The 20,699-nt window shown below is 48.5% G+C and overlaps 1 protein-coding gene and 1 long non-coding RNA gene across 3 annotated transcripts in view; one reads left to right on the forward strand and one right to left on the reverse strand.

Annotated features, from left to right (window-relative positions):
• JAKMIP1 (janus kinase and microtubule interacting protein 1) overlaps positions 1-4,622 on the reverse strand; it is a 112,234-nt gene extending 107,612 nt beyond the window's left edge. For both annotated transcript variants that reach the window (XM_031685996.2, XM_072946485.1), the window contains exon 1: positions 4,417-4,622. The gene's annotated coding sequence lies outside the window, so the exon portion shown is untranslated. The remainder of the gene's footprint in view (positions 1-4,416) is intronic.
• Positions 4,623-4,710: 88 nt separating this feature from the next.
• On the forward strand, positions 4,711-6,403 carry LOC140700630 (uncharacterized). Its single transcript, XR_012079091.1, has 3 exons — positions 4,711-4,824; positions 5,668-5,749; positions 6,242-6,403. It is a non-coding gene; the product is annotated as an uncharacterized lncRNA (long non-coding RNA).
• Positions 6,404-20,699: the final 14,296 nt, after the last annotated feature.

A 20,699-nucleotide genomic window follows, 5' to 3' on the forward strand; every position in this document is an offset into this window, starting at 1 on the left:
CCCCACCCGGGACGGAACAAAAGAGTTTACTCACTTCTTCACTCTCCTCTCTTTTGAATAACTACAGCAGCAAATGCTACTTGAGTAATTTTAGAAGGCAACACAGCTTTAAGGAAAATGTAAGAGAAGAAGAGAACTGAAATTTTTATGGAAAGTTGACCCAAAAGGAGATTCTGAAGATGCAATGATTTCCCTGTAGAGGGAAGAATGAATTTTGTCAGAAGACTGTGCCTCTATTTCAAGACTGCCCCCAAATGGCTGGTCAGAATTGAACTGCAGGGCACGAAGTTCTCTCCGCTTCCATGGGACTGAGACACAGAAGATGCCGGAGGCCACAGAGTGGACAGGTGGACACGGCTGGTTCTCAGCATGCCTCTCCCACTGGGAGTATGTTTTACAAACTTTTCAATCTGCAGTTTCAAAACTACAGAAAAGTTCTGAGAATAGTATAATGAACATCCCATACCTTCACCTAGACTCACCCATCGTTCACATGGCCCCACAGCGACTGTGTCTATAAAGACACATTTCTATACATATCTGTCTATTTCTGTGAAGCATCTGGAAGTGCACTTCAGGCCTCATGACGCCCCACCCTAAGTGCTGTGGCTTTCATCTCAACACCAAGAGCACTATGAACTCACGACACAATGATCGAGACCAGGAAACTTTGTCACTGACACATTTCCTATTCCAATGTCACCAGTCGTTGCAGTCATGTTCTACGTGGCAAAAAGATTATGTTTCTTGACCCAGGCCTCGAGCACTGGATAAAGGGCAGTTACATGCAGGGCAGGGCTGTGTCTCTGTCCGAACCACAGACAGACTTCCCCAAATAATCAAGTGAGAAGTAAAACGCAATGATGATCAAGAATAAGCATCACCACATACAAAATGACCTTGACAGGAGGGCAGGGCAGCCGGCAGGGATTCCGGGCACAGCGAGAGAGGATCACGGACCTTCAGCCAACGCCGGCCGGCCCTGGGCTTTGGCTCTGTGTCTAACAAAACAAAAGCCACCTTCCTGAGATACCCTATAACCTTAGTCATGAAGAAATTTTGTTTAAATGTATTTTTAAATGTCCATAAGAATAATAATAAAAATAAGTGTGACGAGATGGAGGCATGCACCTCAAGTTCAGTCCAAAGCCCGAGCTGACTCCTTCTCACTGGAGAGCAGCGCTCCAAAAAGGGGAAGGTTTCTCCTGAGGGGCAGGAGTGCTGCCACTTTAGATTTCACACCCTAAGGGCCACTGCACAGTCATGGGCAAACAGTAGACGTTTAATAAAGAAAATTGAGGGGGAAGGTATAGCTCAGGGGTAGAGTGCGTGCTCAGCACGCACGATCCTGGGTTCCAGCCCCAGCCCCTCCATTAAAATAAATAAATACATAAACCTAACTGCCTCCCCCATGGGGGAAAATACATACATATTTAAAAAAAAATTTAAAGAAACTCATTCATCTGAAAATAAAAGAAACACAAGCTTCACGTCCTCAGGTGTAACAGTGGGGTCCCTCTGTCCTTGCAAGCGGGCAGCGTGGACCGGTGAGCCACCGGGCAGAGAGGCAGGGGACCTGGGCTTGTACCTCTCAACCTGCTGAGTCACTCTGGAGAAGTCGCACAGCCGCTGTGAGCCTCAGTTTCCCCATCTCTAAGTCCCAGCTCTTCCCCGAAGCCCCTTGGAGCAGCTGCAGTGTGCCCCCAGCCTAGGCTCTCCTGAGCGGGTTTCCAGGAGGGTGAAACCCCCTCTCACCTGGTCCAGACCCTCGTCTCCCATTCGGGCCCCGCAGCACTCCCCAGCTAGACTAGACACCCAGCTCCCAGGGGCCTGCTGAGGACAGCTTTCTTATGTCTCCTCTCGCTGACTGTCCCCCTGCGGCCACCTCCTCACCCTCTGTCCTGCCCCATGCAGCCCCAACTGCCCCCTTGTCCGTGGCCACCCTCAGCCACCTAGAGTTCTGATCCAAGGTCCCTTGATCCTGGCGACTATCACTACTTTTCTGAGAATTAGAAAACAGTAAACTATATTCGCAGACGGTCCTTGGCTCCCCACTGTCCTTGGGGTGAAAATCAAACTCCTTGGCTTGGATCAAGCCGTTTTTCATCTGTCTCCCACCTCCTGCTCATGGGTAGAGTTCTCTGGAGGACTGCTAAAGCCTCAGAGAAGTTGAGGAACTAGACCGAGTTCAACAGCTCAGGAGTAACAGAATCAGGGCATAAAAAAAATGAGCTCCAAACCAGACCCCTTCATCCCACGTGAAAAGCCAAATGTTTCATCGACACGGGTGCATGCTGCCGCTGGACAATGCTGGCAAGGACACTAAAACAGTGGTTCAGGGTGCATGGAATAGAGCTGAATGCTGGTGTTTTTTTTTCTTTGTGCAATATTTTAATTTTGAATACTTTTAAATGTTCACAGTGGAAAAATAATGAGTAGAAATCGGCAGACACTGAGTGATAGAGTCCCATGAGTATTTCACTATCACTACGTCACTGCACAGGTGATAAAACTGGTGGTCGCCTGACTGTAGCTGAGAACTCACTGCAGTGTGCCTGGCAGACAGGATTTCGCATCCAGCTCTGCCCAGGCAGGTGGACCCTGCCCACACCTGCAGTGTGCCTGCCAGTCCCGGGCTCCCTCTGCACCTGGCAAAGACTTCAGACTCAGGGCTCAGACTTTTTTTTTCCTTGTGAAGTAACAGATGCCTCCAGGCTCTCATTAAGGATGTTAAGAGGGTAACCATGTATTTATTCAATGATCGTTTTCAATCCTATCAATACTCTTATCCTCTCTGAATCTGTTCCCTCATTCATATAAGAGACAATAATACTGACACCCACAGGGCTGTAACTGAAACTCCTAACGGCGGATGTGTCCTGCTCAGCAGACACACAGTGGCAGGCAGCATCATTACCATTTACTGAGAAACTATTAAGTGCCAGATACTTTCCTAGGCACTAAAGGTAGAGCGATGAACAAGGCACAGTGCTGCCTTGGTGTGACTGGAGGTCTAGTGTAAGGGAGGAAGGACAATAAATCACTTAAGGGGTTTTCCTTGACATTGAGCACAGCAGGGAGCTGTGGAGAGGTTTATGCCTAGAAGGGCAAGGTCAGACACCCATGCTCTTCAGATCACTTCCTCCAGGGCAACACGGAGGGCTGCCTGGAGGAGGCCCCAGAGTCAGAGAAAGTGAGAGGCTGTGTCCTCATCTGGTGGAGGATGATGGGGCCTGAGCTGAGCATGGATATAAACTTTATAGGAGGCCAAACCCATAGAACTCACGGTCCAAGTGAAAAGGGACAAAGAAGAATTCCTAAAGCTTGAATCAAGCTGTATTTTATATTTTAATCTATTTTTGAATCTCTCCAAACATTTGCCAAGCTCCTTATCACTCACAGGGCTACTTTCCTGCAGAAATGGGAAGCACATCACCCTTGGCTCCCCACTGCCCTTGGGGTGAAAATCGAGGTGGGAGGAGTGAGGAGGAAGTCAAAGAGATTAAAAGAGGTAATACTTCCACATTTACAAGTAGGGAAATGGAGGCTCTCAGAGGCAGACTGGCTTAAGGTTCCCCTGAACACCCAGGAAGACTTGGTGAACACAGCCCTGTCAGGTCCCCGGTCTTCCTTCATGGATTCCCCCAGGGGGTAAACCTGCTAGCAGCACTGATAGCCCAGGTGGCCAGAAAGTCTTTCAAAATGATAGGCAGGGCACAGCCCTTGTTGTCATGAACAGGGACACCTGCCTGGACACCCACGGGCATCCCGAAAACAGGAAGGGAGCTCAGGGAGGGAGACGGTGCTGGTAGTCAGACATCAGGCTTCCCTAAGAGAAGAATATTTAGCAAACATTGATGTAGAGAAGGAGGAAGCTCCAGACTTGGAAGGGATGTTGAGGAAGGCCATCTGGTCCCACCTCCCCATTGTACAGACGGGACATGGAGCCCAGAGAGGGTTTGTCTAATCCAAATGTGCACACGAAAGCAGGATCTGAACCCAGCCTCTTCACTCCCAATCCACTGCTCTTCTTATTCTGACCGCATGTTAGCCTACTAAAGGTGTGTAAGCCACATCACCATCTGTTCCAGGAAGCCCTCCATGACTGCCAAGGCTCCTGCCCCTGAAAACGCGGGCCTCCCAGAAAGCCTGGACTTCACTGTCAGACCCAGAGTGGAATCCTGGCTCCACCCCTTATGGCCTGTAGGACCTACATCAAGGCATGTCACCTGAGCCAGAGGAAACCCTCCCACCTCAGAATGCTGCACGGATTATGTGAATTAAGGTGACCGCTGCAGGGCCTGCCGCAAAGAAGCCCCTTCCATGGACTGGCCCAGAGAACAGCCATACAATAGTGGCTGCACTCCCGCAAACGTCAATTTCACCCGCTCCGTCCCCTCCAATGCCACTACGCACGTCAGAGCCACCATCTTCTCAGCAGCCTGGGAAGCACCTGCTCCGTCCTGCCTCCGAGCCTCTCAGACGCTGCAGGCCGACTCCCTGCCCGGGCTCCTCTCCTCCGGTCCTGCCAAACCTCCTCAACTCCAAACGCAAATTTGTGCAGAAAAGCATTGAGGTTAACCCTAACCCCCCCCAACTCCGACCCCTGCACCAGCCACTTCCGGTGAGTTCTGCCTAACTTCCTGTCACTGATTTTTTAATTCAAGCTTGACTCCACCCCTTCCGCTTCCGGCCCCGCCCAACCCTGCCTCCTTAGCCACACCCATCACCTGCTTCCTGTCCCCACCCCAAAGGATCACTTCATTGGGAAATCTTCAGGTTGGATTGCCGTATTTAAAAAGGACAGGCTACAAAGTTGGCATAGTAAGACCCCAGTAAAATATAAAATTAGCATATATGTTCAGAGGGAAAAAAAATTAGAAGTGCTTTTCAGACATTTTTTGCTTTTGTCATGAAATGAAATCTCGTTGAGCAAGCCATATGAAACCCCTCTTAGAAGGACCCACGCCCAAACCTCAGCCTCGTTATGCTGCAGAGCACACCAGGAAAGCCCCAGCAAGGGCGGAGACGGAGTAAGGCTCTCATCCTGAGGCTCCACCACTCACTAACTCTGACTGTTAAATGACATGTTGCCTCCCAGGGCCTCGGTTTCCTCCTACCTTCTTACGCGGTGGCTGAGAGGCCCAGACAGCAGCATAAAGCACCCGCTCGGGGTGGGGCACTCAGTAAATACCACTGCTGAGAGGCAGACTGGATGGAACCAGACAAGAAAACCGAGCCCAAGGCCAGGGGTCACTGGCTGTGCTTTCCTGGGAGACCCTGCCCCATCCACCACCACCTGCCTCCTCCACCTTCCAGAAACTCCTAACGTGCCCTCAATGGGACAATGCTACAAAGCCACAAACCCACAGGAAACCAGGCCTCTCACCCCCCGACACAGCCACCTCCTCTGCAGAAGGTGACCTTACCCTTTCTGCCAGCCAGAGAACAAGGGAAAGGAAGTGGCCCAGGGGTGGCTCTGAGTCAGGCTGCATGGGTCTCTCTGGGCATGACTCCTGCCCCTGGGCCCTAAAAGCAGCAAATTAACCAAGGGCTGCCATTTGGAAGAACTTACTCTATGCCAGGCAATGTGCAGGGCATACCCATCTCAATCCATCCACAAAACCTCCTTGTAAAATAAGTAACAGTATTATTCCCATTTCACAGGTAAGGAAACTGAGACTTAAAGAGGTGAAGTCTACTCCCCAAGGTCCACGGCTTGCAAGTGACAAAGCCAGGACTGAATCAGGTCTGTCTGACTGTAAGATCACTTTCCAGGCATCCAAAGAACTGTCAGTTTTGTTTTCTATCCTCAGGACCCAGCACCATGCCTGGCACGCTCTCCTGGTACCTAAGAACATTTTTAGGAATGAACAGCCAGGTTCCTTGCTGAATACCATACCATCACCCTCCAAGAGCAAAGCATATTGACAGCAAATTAAAAGCCACTGAATTAGTAATAACACTTCCAGAAAATAGTGGTTTCAAAATATTCCAGTTCATGAAAAACTTCCAATATTATCAGAAAACCACCTACTTCAATTCCCCACCAAACACACCCACAGAAACAATTTCTGATAAAATTGCTACTCATATTCAAGACCCACATAACAAAATCCTCATCAAACAGAGGAATGAGAGTTGTTTATCAACATTCGCCAGAACATGATGAAACTTCCTTTAGAATGTGCCGTGCATGTGAAGTTTTCTTTTTTAACTTCCCACTGTAAAACTTTACCAGATGCTGAACAGGAGAGAAACTCTGAGGTGAGGGTGAGCACTGGGAACCAATAACTACGCTGCAAGAAAAACAAAGCACCATGGCAGCATCCACACTCGTCTCCCATCAGATGGAATTCAACACAACTCAATAAACATGCACCAAGCAATAGCAGTAACAGTCCCTGCTCATATAGCAGCCTCTTTGTACTAGAAACCGTTCCAAACTTTCCAAACTCTCAATTATTCCACAGTCCTATGACATGGGTATTGGTGCCCCATTTTCATGTTCTGTCAGGAAAGAGGTACCGGCCAAGGTGACCCAGCTAGCAAGTAAGGGCAGGAGGTTGTACCCAGGTTGGCTCTAATATTCATATTCTTACTTGTTTCATGTAGCTTCTAGGTGCCAGATATTATGCTAGGATGTGAGGATAGAGCCCCATGGGTGGTCCAGGCACTGCCTTATCCCTGAAAGGCCAAAGTAACTACATTTATAATAAGCCTCAGCCTTTCCACATACCTGGGAGTAGATGGCTGTCACTCCACAGGCAGCCACAAGGTATCAGGTCTTTACGCACAAAATCCTGGTGTTCACAAAGCCCTGGAGAGGTGCGTGTTACTTTCCTCATTTCATAGGGGCAAAATTTCAGCTGAAGGCAGGTAGAGGACTTGCTCAGGTCCTCACCTGAATACAAAGCCTTTGTTCTGCCTGCTTCTACTTGCTGGCTCTTCACAAACTCCCTGCATTATTTTGGAATCTCCCCTTTATTGATATGTAAGGGCCCCTTAAGAAGTCCCAGAAAAGGCCCCAGGCATCAGACCATTTCTGTCCCACCTCTCCTGAAATGAGTCATCACCAAGAACAAGCAGTGTGACGGGTGACTTTCAAGCCAAGATCAACTTCTTTTGTGGTTTACACATCCTTTCTACACCAGCCACTCAATGTGGCTTGATGTACCAAGGGCACTCCTCAGCAGACACCTACTGAGCACCTGCTGTGTGCACAAAGCCAGGGGAGGGGCACACAGAGCTCATCTATGCCCTAGCTTCTCTCAAGAAAACGACTTCAGAACTGGAGGATGATGGAAGGGGCGGCAAGGCTGAAGCAAGCAGGGCAGACCAGCTCAAAGAGAGGCACTAATTACAGGGCTGGGGTGCTTGGACCAGGATGGGGTTACTGCCAGGTACCACCACCACAGGGGAAGGAAGATGGTCAAGGATGTCTTCATCAGGTGCAGACATTTGCTAAGTCCCTCAAATGTTCTGGACCATGGCTAGGTGTCCCAGTGGCTCCCCCACACTTGTGAGGCATTCTAGTCAAGTCAGGGAGGCAGGCAGGGAAACAGAGTGTAGCAAGCCCAAGTGGTAACGGGGGCCAGCGGCTCAGGTCCCAGCGGGATGTGGAGACATCTGAAGTGGGCCCAGGCAGGGGTGAAACATGGACATGCAGATAAGGGAGCAGGGGTCCAAGGAAGGTTGAATGGCATTTAGGCAGGGAGAGTAGCAGGGGCACAGCCTCCAATCATTCATTCATTCATTTATTCACTCATTCATTCAATATCCCATAGCAGGCCTTGTACTGGGCACGGGGCCTCAGACATGAATCCCACGCAGGACCCCGAGCTCCAGCCAGTGGAGAAGGAAAACTATAAAAAACAACAGCCCCGCAGTACAGCCAAGGCTGGGACAGAAAGATGTGCAGGGCCTGGCGGGGGTGGGGAGGGTCAGGGAAGCACCAGAGGATATGAGCCTGAGACATGTCTAGAGGCAGCAGACAGGGTGTGCAAGGAGGAGGGCACAAATGTCTAAAGACAGGAGGAACAGAGGGCAAGTTCAAGGAAGGCAGACTGTTCCATAAGGTAGGGGTCCATGAACGTGTCCCCCGAAATTCATATGTTGCAACCCGAATTCCCAACGTGATGGTATTTGGAGATTAGGGTTTTGGCAAGTGATTAGCCCCTGATGACGAGATTAGCGTCCTTACAAGAAGAGACACAAGAGCACTTCCTTGCTGTCTCTCTGCCCACCTTGTGAGCATACATGAGAAGGCGGCCGTCTGCCAGCCAGGAGGAGAGCTCTCACCAGAAGCGGAATCAGACATCCCTGTGACCTTGTACTTCCCAGCGTCCAGAACGGTGAGAAATAAATTTCTGTTGTTTAAGCCTCCCAGTCTACAGGATTTTTTATTATAGCAGCCAGAGCAGACGAAGCTAATTGGTAAAAGTAAGAGCAACAGGAGATGAGGTCACAGACATGGTGTCAAGGAATGTGTGCTTCATCCTGGGACATGGGGAGCCCACCGAGCAGAGGAGCAACACAGCCAGGTGTGGTTTCAGAAACATACAACCCTTTCTTGGTACAACTGCTCCCCTTCCCAAATACTCTCCATAAGTCAAGAGCTGTTCTGAGGAAGGAGAGGGTGGGCAGAACCTTCAGACTGTCCTGCGAGAGCACTGGACCCTCAACGTCTGTTCACAGAGACTTGGGGTGAGGTTGAGTCCTGGCCCTAGTGCAGCTCGTTCTGCAGCTCAGCTCAGCTCAGTCAGTGACAGTCCTGGAGGCTCTTTCTTTCCAGAGCTCAGTCTTAAGAATGTGAGGACACTTGGAGGCTGAGACAGAACCAAGAACCCAACGTGACAGGCAGATGACAGCACAGAGAAACAGGTATCTGTGAAGGAATGGTGGCCAATTCCCAAAATGGAGCAGAGCCATCAGCACTCTGGGGCGCTGAGAGGCGGTGACCAGGCTGGGATTTCAAACCACGTTCCATGGAGCCCTGATGCTCCCTAAAGATGCACAGGGTGTCAGGGATCAGGGCTCTGGAGGAACAGATGTTTGATTCTATACTTTTTCAGTGTAAAAATTTTAAACCACAAACAGCATCAAACTCAAATGAGCTGCACACCAAATGTTAATCATCTGCAGACTCCACTGCATGCACCTGGGCTCCAGATGACACTCAGCTTTGCACAGGTCTTGTAGAGACTCTTCTGTCACCTCTAGTAAGATGGGTCCTGAGGCTACAAGACAAGTTGTTGACAAAAACCTTACCAATTGCAAATGTGAAATGTAAAGATTCTCAAAACAGACTATTCTCACAACCACAGCAAAGCCCACGCAACACCCAGGATGTGCGGCTGCTCAGACTACTGTCACCCCCGAACTGTTCGTCCTGAAGGTGAGGGTTATCAAAGTAACCTCACTGCTCTCACGGACCAACTCCTAACTTGAAGCGCTGTAAGTTTAAAATCATAAAATAAATGTGATAATAAACTCCTGCTTCCCTGATTTGTAAATCATGATGGGGTGGTGTAGCTGTTTTAAAAAAATTAGCACTTTATTATTACAGATGGGGAAACAGACCCAGACAGAGGGTCTACCCTCCTTCTCCCACAGGAAATCCCTGGAGCATACCCTTCACTCTGAGCATCAGTCCCGATGTGTGCTTATTTGGATGGAAGAGAACTGCCCTTTACACTCACAAAACAAGGTCCCTGGTCTCATCTACAGATTAAGCAAGATGGTAGGGCTGATTCATGCTCATTGGAGGGAGCCAACCAGTCGCCAACTATTTTAGAAATAACCAGACTGTGTAACTACAGGATAAGTGGGGACCAGCCCTGCCTGCCCTGGTTCTCAAATTGGAGAGGGTATCAGAGTTCCCCAGAGGGCTTTAGTTAAAAGCCAGACTGCTGGGCCCCAGCCCAGTGTTTCTGATCCAGTAGTGCAGGTAGGGCCTGAGAATGTGCATTTCTAAAATCTCCCAGAAAATGATGATGGTGGTCCAGGACCCCACTTGCAGAACAACTGCTCTACTCTGTTCATTATAAACTCTCCTTATTGTGGCTTAGTAAGGTGGGTGGTCATGTATGGCCAAATGGGTAGGTCCTCCTAAGATGGGGAGGGTGGAGGAGGCCGAGGAACAGGCATTTGAGGAAGCAGGGCAGCATGAGCAAACACACAGAAGCTAGAAGCAGTGGGTAAGGAAGTCAGTAGTTCATCCTGATCCAGAAGTAAAGGGGTGACCAGGAGTATAGAGGATGAGGTGGGAGGAAAGGTGGAGGCTGTAGATGTCGGGCTGACAAGGGCAGAACAGAGCATCACTAGGGGCCACGCCTTGTGCTTGTTCGCCTTGATTCCTAATTTCATTGCACTGTGGTCAGAGAACATGCTTTGCATTATTTCTGTCCTTTTAAGTTCACTGAGATTGTTTGATGGCTGAGCATATGGTCTATCCTGGAGAATGAGCCACATGCATTTGAGAAGAATCTATATTCTTGGTGAAGACATGGAGGAAGATGAACCCTTCTGCACTATTGGTGGGAATGTAACTTGGTGCAGCCACTATGGAAAACAGTATGGAGGTTCCTCATTCAATTGAAAATAAATCTACCATATGATCCAGCATTTCCACTCCTGGGTATTTATCCAGAGAAAATGAAAACACTAACTTGAAAAGCTATATGAACTCCCATGTTCATTGTAGCATTATTTGCAATGGCCAAGAAATTGAAACAACCTAAGTGTCCATCAATGGATGAGTAGATGAAGATAATGTGAAATAGATAGATAGATATAAAATGGAGTATTACTCAGCCACAAAAGGAGAATGAAAACTTGCCATTTGGGAGACATGAATGGACATTGACAGCATTATGCTAAGTGAAATAAGTCAGAGAAAGAAAAATGTCGTGTGACCTCACTTACATGTGGAATCCTAAACAATAACAAACTCAATGATACAAAGAACAGATTTGTGGTTGTCAGAGGTGGAGGGTAGGAGGGTGGGTAAAATGGGTTAAGGAGGTCAAAGGAACAAACTTCCAGTTATAAAACACATAAATCATGGGAATGTAATGAACAGCATGGTGACTATAGTTAATCACACTGTGTTGTGCATCTGTAACTTACTAAGAGAACAGATCTTAAAAGTTCTCATCATAGGAAAAAAATTTGTAATTATGTGTGGTGATGGATGTAACCAAATTACTGTGGTGATCATTTCACAATATATACAAATATCAAATTGTTATGCTGCCCTCCTGAAGCTAACATAAAGTTATATATCAATTATACCTCAATTTAAGTAAAAGAATATACATTCTGTTGTTGTTGATGGAGCATTCTATACGTATCTTGAAGACCTGGCTGCTTTATAGTGTTTTTCAAGTTTTCTATTTCCTTGCTGATCTTCTGTCTGGTTGTTCTACCCATTATTGAAAGTAGGGTAGTGAAGTATCCAGTGTTACCACTGAATTATCTATTTCTTCCTTCATTTCAGTTTTTGCTTCATGTATTTTGTCACTGTTGTTAGGTGCATATGTGTTTATAATTGTTATATTTTCCCACTAGATTGACTCTCTTTATCATTATAAAGTGTTATTTTTAAATGTTATTATTATATTTCATTATAAAATATCCCTCTTTATCTTTTTTTATTTTAAATATATCTTGTAATATATTATGTATATATTTAAATATATCTTGTATGATATCAGTATGGCCACTCTAGCTTTCTTGTGGTTGCTCATTGTGTGATGTATCTTTTTCATTCCTTTTACTCTCAATCTAATTGTATCTTTGAGTCTAAAGATGTATGTCACGTGTAGATAGCACACAGATCATTTTTAGTATATTCTGACAATCTCTGCCTTTTCATTAGATTGTTTAATCCATTCACATTTAATGTTGTTATTGACAGAGTTGAGTTTACACTTGTCATTTTACTTTTTGTTTTCTACACACTTTATGTCATTTTAGTTCCTCCATTCCTCCTTTACTGTGTTCTTTAGCATTAAATGAATCAGACATATAAGTCACAGCAAGAATTTCAAAGGGCTACTTCTTTTTCAGTCAGATAGCAAAACTACCTCTCCAACAATATTCTGTTTCTTAAGTGGTTCATTTTCTAATCAATCATGATATTTTTTCTTCCTGGTTCCAGTAAACAGGAGCAAATCAATTATTCACCCAATAGTCCTGGAACGTCATCTAAAAAACGTCCACTCCCAGCTTGCTGGGTTGGAGGCTTTGAGGCTACAACGTGACCTTCCCACAAAGAGGGGGGATGGGGCCACTCGCAACGTGGTGAGGCTCACCTTCATGACATATGGCGATTAGACGTGTCATGACAGTTCAGTGCTTCAGCACAGGGAGGGAATGGATGGTTGGAACTCACAACAGAGTCCACAGCAGGGGTATTTTTCAAATATGTTGGCATTGCTTTCACAGACACCTGGCACAGATGCTAACAAAGATCTGGTGAGCAGAGGTCCTTTCAATCCCTGCTACAATGAACAGATAAGACACTACAAACCGCTCATCCCACATCCCTGCCTGAGAGTGATTTAACACACCCCTATCTCCTTGTCACTTGACCTTTCAGTTTACCTGCAAAGCCCTCTGTTCATCAACAAACATCTAGAGAAGCTACAATCTAGGGGCTTATGAATTGTGAAATCCCAAACTCACAATTTATGTTGTGAACACCTGAGGTTTGGGGCACCCAGCACCTCCCCCAAATCTTCTGGCTGAAGCACTCCCAGTTTCTGATACCTGACCCAGCAACGAGACTTGTTTGTGCATTTGGGCTGAAGTGTTTTTGCATTCATATTTAGCCATGCGTATAGAAAGCTCAGGGCATCTATAATGCCCAGGCCCTCATAAACTGGGATCATCCTGGGTCTCTGGCATACTTCAGGGAGAAATAGACTATGGCATTCAAGTGCCCATTTGTCCAATGGTTTAAACAGATTAGGCACAATTTGGGGTCATTGAGTCTCTTATTCAAAATAAGGCATCTGGTTGGCAAAAGAACGTCTTCCAGCCCTGACCCTTGAAGGTTCCAGTATTTGTCACAGAAACTGTTACCACCTGGCTTCATGAGCTCACTCAGCCAGCTGCCCTGACCAAGGAAGCAGCCCTGCCGACTTTCAAAAGCAAAGTATGTCTTCCAATTAGTATTCTGAGGTGCAGCTTGGGATAAACAGAAAAACCAAACCAACGTAACAAGAAATAGGACCTGTGAACATAAGAACACGGTTTGGATTCTGAAGAACAGCTTTCTAACATTTTTTCCCCTAAATAAAAGCAGGTTGCACTGTAAGGCAGTGAAATCTGGATGTGCAGGGGAAAAGAAACTTCATTAAGTGCTACAGCACTTCATAAACGTCTTCTCTGGGCTAACAGAGCCACCTGGGGTGTTTCAACCCCGAATACTGAGACGTCCGCAGTTTGGGGAGTTGACGTCGCTAGAGGTGGCTGCCGCCGAGAATAAAGAAGGGCCTGTGAAGGGCAGAGTGGACCCGATGCAAACAACAGAGAGAACCCACTGCACACAGTTAAGGCCCCTCCCAACACTGACAGGATAGGATTCTGACATTAAAGGAATATGGAACATATTCATATTTCATTTCTTGGCTCAGAAGTGAAGACAATTCAGCCATAATACTATAAACACCAAATATTGAGGCTAAAGACCAAAAGCTGTTGACCACCTACTGTGCACCCCAACCTGAGCCGGGCTCTGGGAATCCCACTGCGAATCAGGCAGCAACCCTACTCTCCTGGAACTTTCTGTCTGGTGGGAGAGTTGGACAAGTCACTGGCAGGTGGAATACAGAATCCTGGGCAGTAACAGAGGGATGCTTGAGGCAGTGGGAACCCTGGGGACAAACCGGATTCAGCCTGTGGATGCAGGAGGGTTGCAGTCAGGACAGGTTTCTGGAGGAAATAAGGCTGATGATGGATCTTAAACAGAAGCGGAGGATGTTTACCAGGTGGATGGGGGCAGGGTAGGCTAACGAGCAGATCCAACAGAGGGAACAGCATGTCAAAGGCCTGGCTCAGTCAGGAACAGCAGGCAGGTCACGCAGCGGGATACAAGCTCTCCTGAAGGCATAGGAGAGAGAGGCAGGGGCGCGCCACGCCACAATGGCAGAGCCAGGAGAGCAGAGGAAGCCTCTTTATTCTGTTTCTCTGCCTCCATGCTGTCCCTGTCTTAATCTAGCCCCAGTGACTTCATTCACTCTATCTGCACTTGGACAGTAAGCAAACAGCTTTCTCCTGGGGCCACATCATCCAAGCTGCGCCATGGAGCCTATAGGATTTCATAGGCTGGGGTGGTGGGTAGGAGAGAGGGGCATTCCAGGCAGAGGGAGTTGGCAAGCCAGGGTCTGGAAGAAAGGACAGTGCTTAGGAGGAGGCTGCAGTTCATGGGGGGAAATACGGGAACTGAGTTGGCGCAGGCCATGGGGGCCGTGAAGGCAGCTCAAGTGGCTGCACTCTTCGTGAGTAACCAAGTGTTGGAGTAGCCGGAGGAGGTCTGACCCCCTCCACTGCCATTTCTACCTGTGCAACCTCAGGTAAGTCACTCATTCCCCATCAATGAGATGATGTGGGCCCAATAAGAGCTGGAGAGGAAGGCTTGCCGTCGCCCTCAATAACCTACTTCCACTCATCTGTAAGCACGGCCCACCCCGAGTCCCCACCACAGCAGGCAGCACAAGGCCAGGCACCTGCAGGCAGGCGTGCGTGTGCAAGACAGAAGGACAACGTTAGCTAACATCTGTAAAACCAGGACAGAGCTATCCCCGGGCATCTCTTTGCGTGGAACACACACACCCCGGTTTGGGGAGACGGGTGTAACCCCCAGGACTCCTGAGGTCCCAAGGATGAAATGATTTGTCTCCCTCGTGGCTCCTGGTTGGATCGTGGGGAGATCGCAACCCAGACTCCCTTCCAGGAGATGCACATGACAGCTGGGAATCAACTGCTCTCATCCAATCAGAGCTGGCCATGGGGAAGCCCTGCCCACTGCGGGGAGATGCCGGAGTGATCTCTTGCGTCTACAGATAGTGGGAAATGAACATGCAAATTCTGCAGAGAACAGAAAAATTCTGGTGTGGTTATTACACACAGAGGGATTCCAAAGCCTAGAGTCATTGAGTGGAAGCAACTCAGAAGAGTGGCCCAACACTCTAGGGCCGTCCCAAGGTAATCACCTTGGCTGCCAGTTATAGAGTCTGCCATGCACCAGGTTGTATGTGGATCCAGCCACTCTCCTCACAAGACCTGCCCTGGCTTGGAGCCAGAGAACCAGCTCTTATCGCCTTGATCGTTCACCGCATCTCCTAACTTAGACCCTTTAGGGAACAACCACAGTCCTGGTACCCGGGTTTGTGTTTCATTGATGTGTCTCCCCTCTCTCAGAATGAAAGTTGGTCCCCACGGGCAGAGACCTTACCGCGCCTGGTCTTCATGGGGCTCTAGTTCCTTCCTCGGGCACCCAGGAGGCCCTCAAATGTGCAATGTCATTGTTTGTCATCTGACTGAGCTTTTTGTTTACAAAAAACAAACTGAAGCACAGAAAAAAATGTAACTAAATTGTCCAGGGCCCCACACTTCACAGAAGGCAGGGCCACCATCCTCTGTGCCTGATCCCTGCCTCCAAGGAGCTTAGCGTCTAAGCAGCACCGTCCCCCCAAAAGACAATGTGAACCCCACATGCAATAGTTACTTTTATGGTAAAAGTAAAAAAGTTAAAAAAAAAAAGTAAAAAGGAACAAGTAAAACTAATTGTAAAAATATATTTCATTTAGCCCAAGATATCCCAAATAGTTGCACTGCAACATGCAATCAACGGTAAAGTTACTACTGAGAGCTTTTTCATATAAAGTCTGAAATCCAGAGCACATTTTTCACTCCCCAGCCCCTGTTAGTTTAGACAAACCACATCTCATTGCTCAAGAGCCCCGAGGGGCTACCCTATTGGACTGCTTGGCTCCAGAGTCACCTGGCTACCCCGGGGCAAGTGTGTCATTAGGAAACTTGTGAACGATCGTGACGACCACTACCTCTGCAAACACCGGCAGCAGCGCCCGCTGACAAACGCCTGCTGCACACCAACATCCTCCAGGCAGTCTGCACAGTCACGTCTGACCGCCACATCCGTCCAAAAGCTAGGGACACTGGGCTCTCTGCATACTGAACAAAAGGGAAAAAGGGAAGCTGAGAAAGATTAACTAAGAGGCTCTAGATCAACGAGCTTGCAAGACGGAGTTAGGAAATTCAGTCACATCTGACTCCAAGCAACAGCAACGATTATTTACTGGAACCGACTGCACACCAACACCCTGCGCTGGGAGATGGGAGGAAACACAGCCAGCAAGGCTCCATCCTCACCGTGCTTCCCTTCCAGCTTATGAGGACCGCAGGAACAACCACAAACCAGGAAACAAGCCCGCTTCAGATCATGATGACTTCAGAAGAAACAGGGCACCAAAGGAGAGAAAAACAGCAGGGGGGAGGGGGTGGGGGTGGCATCTACCTGGGCAGGGCAGGGAAGACCTCTCCCAGGAGAAGAAGTTTCAGCTGAGACTCAAAGGATGAGAAGAAGCCAGTTCTGGCGAGGGCAGGAGCTGAATGGGCCAGGCAGCAAGCAGTAGACACAAACGCAAAGCATCCAGCACGTGCCAGGAACTAACAAAAAGGCAGCCAGGCTTCCTGTCCTGCGCCAGCTGCCTCTCTGGGCTGCTTGGTGGACCCCGTGCCGGCCCTCCTGCCTCAGGGCGCTCCCACACTCCGGCTTGGGAAATGACAAATCAACAAACCACTCTCCAGATGTCAAGAGCAAGTCAAGGCTGGCAGTGCCCAACGCGGTGCTGGGAATACAACTCTCTGATGAGTGGCCGAATGGACAAATAGTGAGCAATGGGAGGAGAGAGTGGAAACACCAGAACAGAACCCTGGCAGCCAAGCCCCAGGAAGAAAGTTTGAACACTGTAAGCCATGCATCCAACGCAGGCACAACAGCCTAAAGGTGGAACTACCCAGGTATCCATCAGCAAATGAATGGATCAGAAAATGTGGTCCATCCTTACAACGGAATAGTATTCAGTCTCAGAAAAGACTGAAGTAGTGACACAAGCTACGACCTGGATGAAGCCAAATACAGAAGGCCACATATCATGTGAGTCCATGTATATGAAATTCCAGAAAAGGGAAATCAAAGGCACGGAAGGCAGATGGGTGGTTGCCAGGGGCTGGGGAAGGAGGAGTGACCGCTTCACGGGGAGGGGGTTTTCTTTGTGAGTGATGAAAAATGGTTTGCAACTAGATAGAGGTGTTGGCTACATGACATTGTGAATATACTAAATGCCACTGAATTGTATACCTTAAAATGAGGAATCTCATGTTGTGTGAATTTCAGCTCAATAAAAGAAAGGGAGGAGGGGAAGAAAAAAGAATTGTTTCAATGGAAGAGTCGGATTATGGGACTGTTAAATAAAACCCTATGTGTCAGAAGGCAGATAGGAGTGACCAGCCTCCAGAAGCATCAGGACAGAAAGGAGACAGAGAGAAGACAGATGTTCCAAAGTTAAAAGAAGGAGAAAGCTACTTTACCAGATCACTCTTGCCTCCACCATCGATGCCTGTAATCCTCATGGTCTTCCTGTCCTCCAAAAGAAGCAGGACACTCCTCAGCAGTGTGTCCCACCCCCTCCAGCCCTAAGGAAGGGATCAGGGGCCAGTCCAGGGCTCCTGAATCCAAATGCAGCCGAGGTGGAGGCTGGTCAGGGGGTGGGGGTTGGCGGGCCGAGCCAGCGCATCCCCTGACCTGGCACACACAAGGGCATTACTGCCACAATAGGCAGCCCTTGGCAGTCCCTGGATGGCTGCAACAGAACCTCCTTTCATTCCCTAAAGTGGCCCTTCAGCCAAGTCTGGGCCACGGAGGGGGAGAGGACAGCAGAAAATCTGCATCTACACAGCACGGGGGTCCTCTGAGGTCCAGTTGGGGGCTTTAGGATGCATGATGGGTCCCCAGGGTGATTCCAAGACCTGGAAAGGATAAAGGGGACACCAGGAGCCACACAGGGAGGACAGACTGACCTAACACCTGACGGGGGTGCAGCTGTTCCAGGGAATAGCATCATAGCTACCGCCCACTGCACGAAGCTGGGCCTTCACCTCTGTTCCTTATTTCGCCCTCAAACCCACGTGGTCTGCAGGGACGGGGACTGGGGTTATTCCCATTTGACAAATAAGCACACTGGGCTACCAAGGGTTCAGAGCACACAGATGATCATCCATGGTCAGTAAATAGCAGAGCCAGTGCTCAAGCCCAAGGCTGCCTTCAAAGCCTCCAGCGCTAAATTACGATGCTGCTACTGCTTGCTCTCTTCTACAGACTCCCACAAGGCAGCGTGGGACCGCAGTTAAGAACGCGGACCGCCAGTTTGGGGTGATGGAAAAGTTCTGGAGATGGATGGTGAAGATAGTTGTACAACAGTGTATATAATGCCAGTGAACTATACCCTTAAAATGGTTAATATGTTAATTATTATTAAATATTAAATATCTGTTTAACACAAAGATGTTCTAAAAATTGATCAGGCACCAGGACATTAAGAAACTGTCAAACTTTTAAAAACAGATATCATACTGACCCCATCCCCTAAACATGGTAAGACTCAGTTAGAAGCTAATAAAAATATAAATTCCTCCCCTGCCCTGAAAAAAAACAAAAAAAACCTGGGTTGCTTGGGTTCAGATTCCTGCTCCCCTACTTACCAGTTTTATGACCCTGGGCAGGCTTCGGCGCCTCCCTGTGCCCACCTATAAAATGGGAGAGGCAGCCTCCCTCTGGGGCTGTGCCCAGGACTGAATGAACTCAACTCAGGGAGAGCACAGACAAGGTGGTGGCAAACTTCCATAAAGGGCCAGGTAGTAATGAATCTGGCTTTACAGGTGTCTGCCCCAACTGCCCAACTAGCCAATAACTGGGCAGAAGCAGCCATAGACAACAGGGAAACAAATGGGCATGGCTGTGTGCCAATAAAACTTTATTTACAAAATCAAGCAGCAGGCTGATGTGCCATAGCTTGCCAAATCCTGGCATACAGCCTGGCACTTGATAAGTGCCTAGCAAATGTCAACAGTTAGAATTAAGAAAAAAAGCATTTATCTCCATTCATTTCTGTAGACCAGTGAGAGGTACAGTACTCCTTGTGGTGGTTCTGAAAATAAATACCATCACCAAAAAGATAAAATCAGAGCCCCTATCCCCACTGGGGAGCTGGCCCCTCCCTCACTGTGAGTTGGGGGAGCTCCGCCTGCCCCCCTGCTGCTTTCAGGTTGATTCCCATGTTAGTTACCTCCTAGGCTACTCCCCCGCTAGTGCTCTTGCCCCACCCGCCTCCCACAGGAGGGGCTCCTGACCCTTGCCCTTCACAGCATGAGGACCCCAGGGCCCCCTTCCTTATCCTTGCCTCTCCCTGCTGACCCACGGTCCGGTTCCTGGGCTGTCCATCTGGCTTTAGAAAGGCATAGGCAAAGAAAGCTTTTTCTGAAGGCATTCAGGGCTAGAGTGACAAGCCAAGGTCCCCCTGTCGGCCAGCCTCGGGGTCTCTTTCTGAGCTTTACACTACAGCAACACTGACAGCCACCACTGGCTTTCAGGTAACATGTTTCTATTAAAAGCACCGAGAAGGCTCCTCTGATTCATTTCTCACACCAGCCCGGCAGGAAGGCTGTCTTTCCACTGGCGGAATCAATGTGCTTCCCAGAGCAAACCCTGAGCTCCAAAGCAAGAGACCCTCCCACTGGTTAGTTCCCACCTCCGCCTCCACCTCCAGATGTACCTCTGCTTGTTAGGTGCTCACATAATACTTACCCTGCCTGATGCTGTGCAGTTGAAATGAGATCATTCACAGCAGGAGTGGGAGTTGAAGTAATGATAGACAGCTATCTATTTTCCTTATGTGAATATCACAGGAAAAGGAACTGGGCACAGAGAGGTTACGTGACTTGACCCAGGGTCACACAGTCAGGAAAGTCTGAACTGGTCTGCAACGCAGCTCCTCTGACCCTGCCTTGTTCCCACACAGATGGCCTCACCTAGCTGGTGACCACTGTTTATGATCATTAGTTCCATCGAGAGTTTTGCTAAGAATTGGGTGGAAATTACTGGAATCGCTGCACCCCCGCACTGAGCAGGAAAGAAGTCTAGATGAGACAGGCATCAGAGGAACTGCTCGGAGACCAGTGGGCTCTGAGTTCAGGATTTTTACCTATAGCTCTCGGCACCTTCTCGGCCAAGTCTGCACAATTCGCACTACCAACATGGCACCCATCCCTTTATCTTTCATCCCCAGTTGTTGAATATTTAACTTTTTAGTCCAACGTTATTTGCTCATGAAGGACAAACAAGGCCTCCAACTAGGGGGTCTGGTCTGTGACAAAGCTAAAGGATTTACTTTTTTTAAGTCACTCATCCCACAACTCCCTCATCATCATGACCACTTGTTTAAGTGCCTCCAATGCCCAGAAACCACACTTCTGATCCTCACACTAACTCAGCCAAAGAGAGACCACTGCCCTGGTTTGTACAGGAAATGGAGGCTCAGAGAGGTTAATCCTCCTGCCCAAGATCACATAGCCAGAAGGAAGAGGATACAGGTCAGCCCAACTGCAGAAGC

The sequence above is a fragment of the Vicugna pacos genome, chromosome 2 (genome assembly GCF_048564905.1).
Source record: "Vicugna pacos chromosome 2, VicPac4, whole genome shotgun sequence".
NCBI classification, from domain to species: Eukaryota; Metazoa; Chordata; class Mammalia; order Artiodactyla; family Camelidae; genus Vicugna; species Vicugna pacos.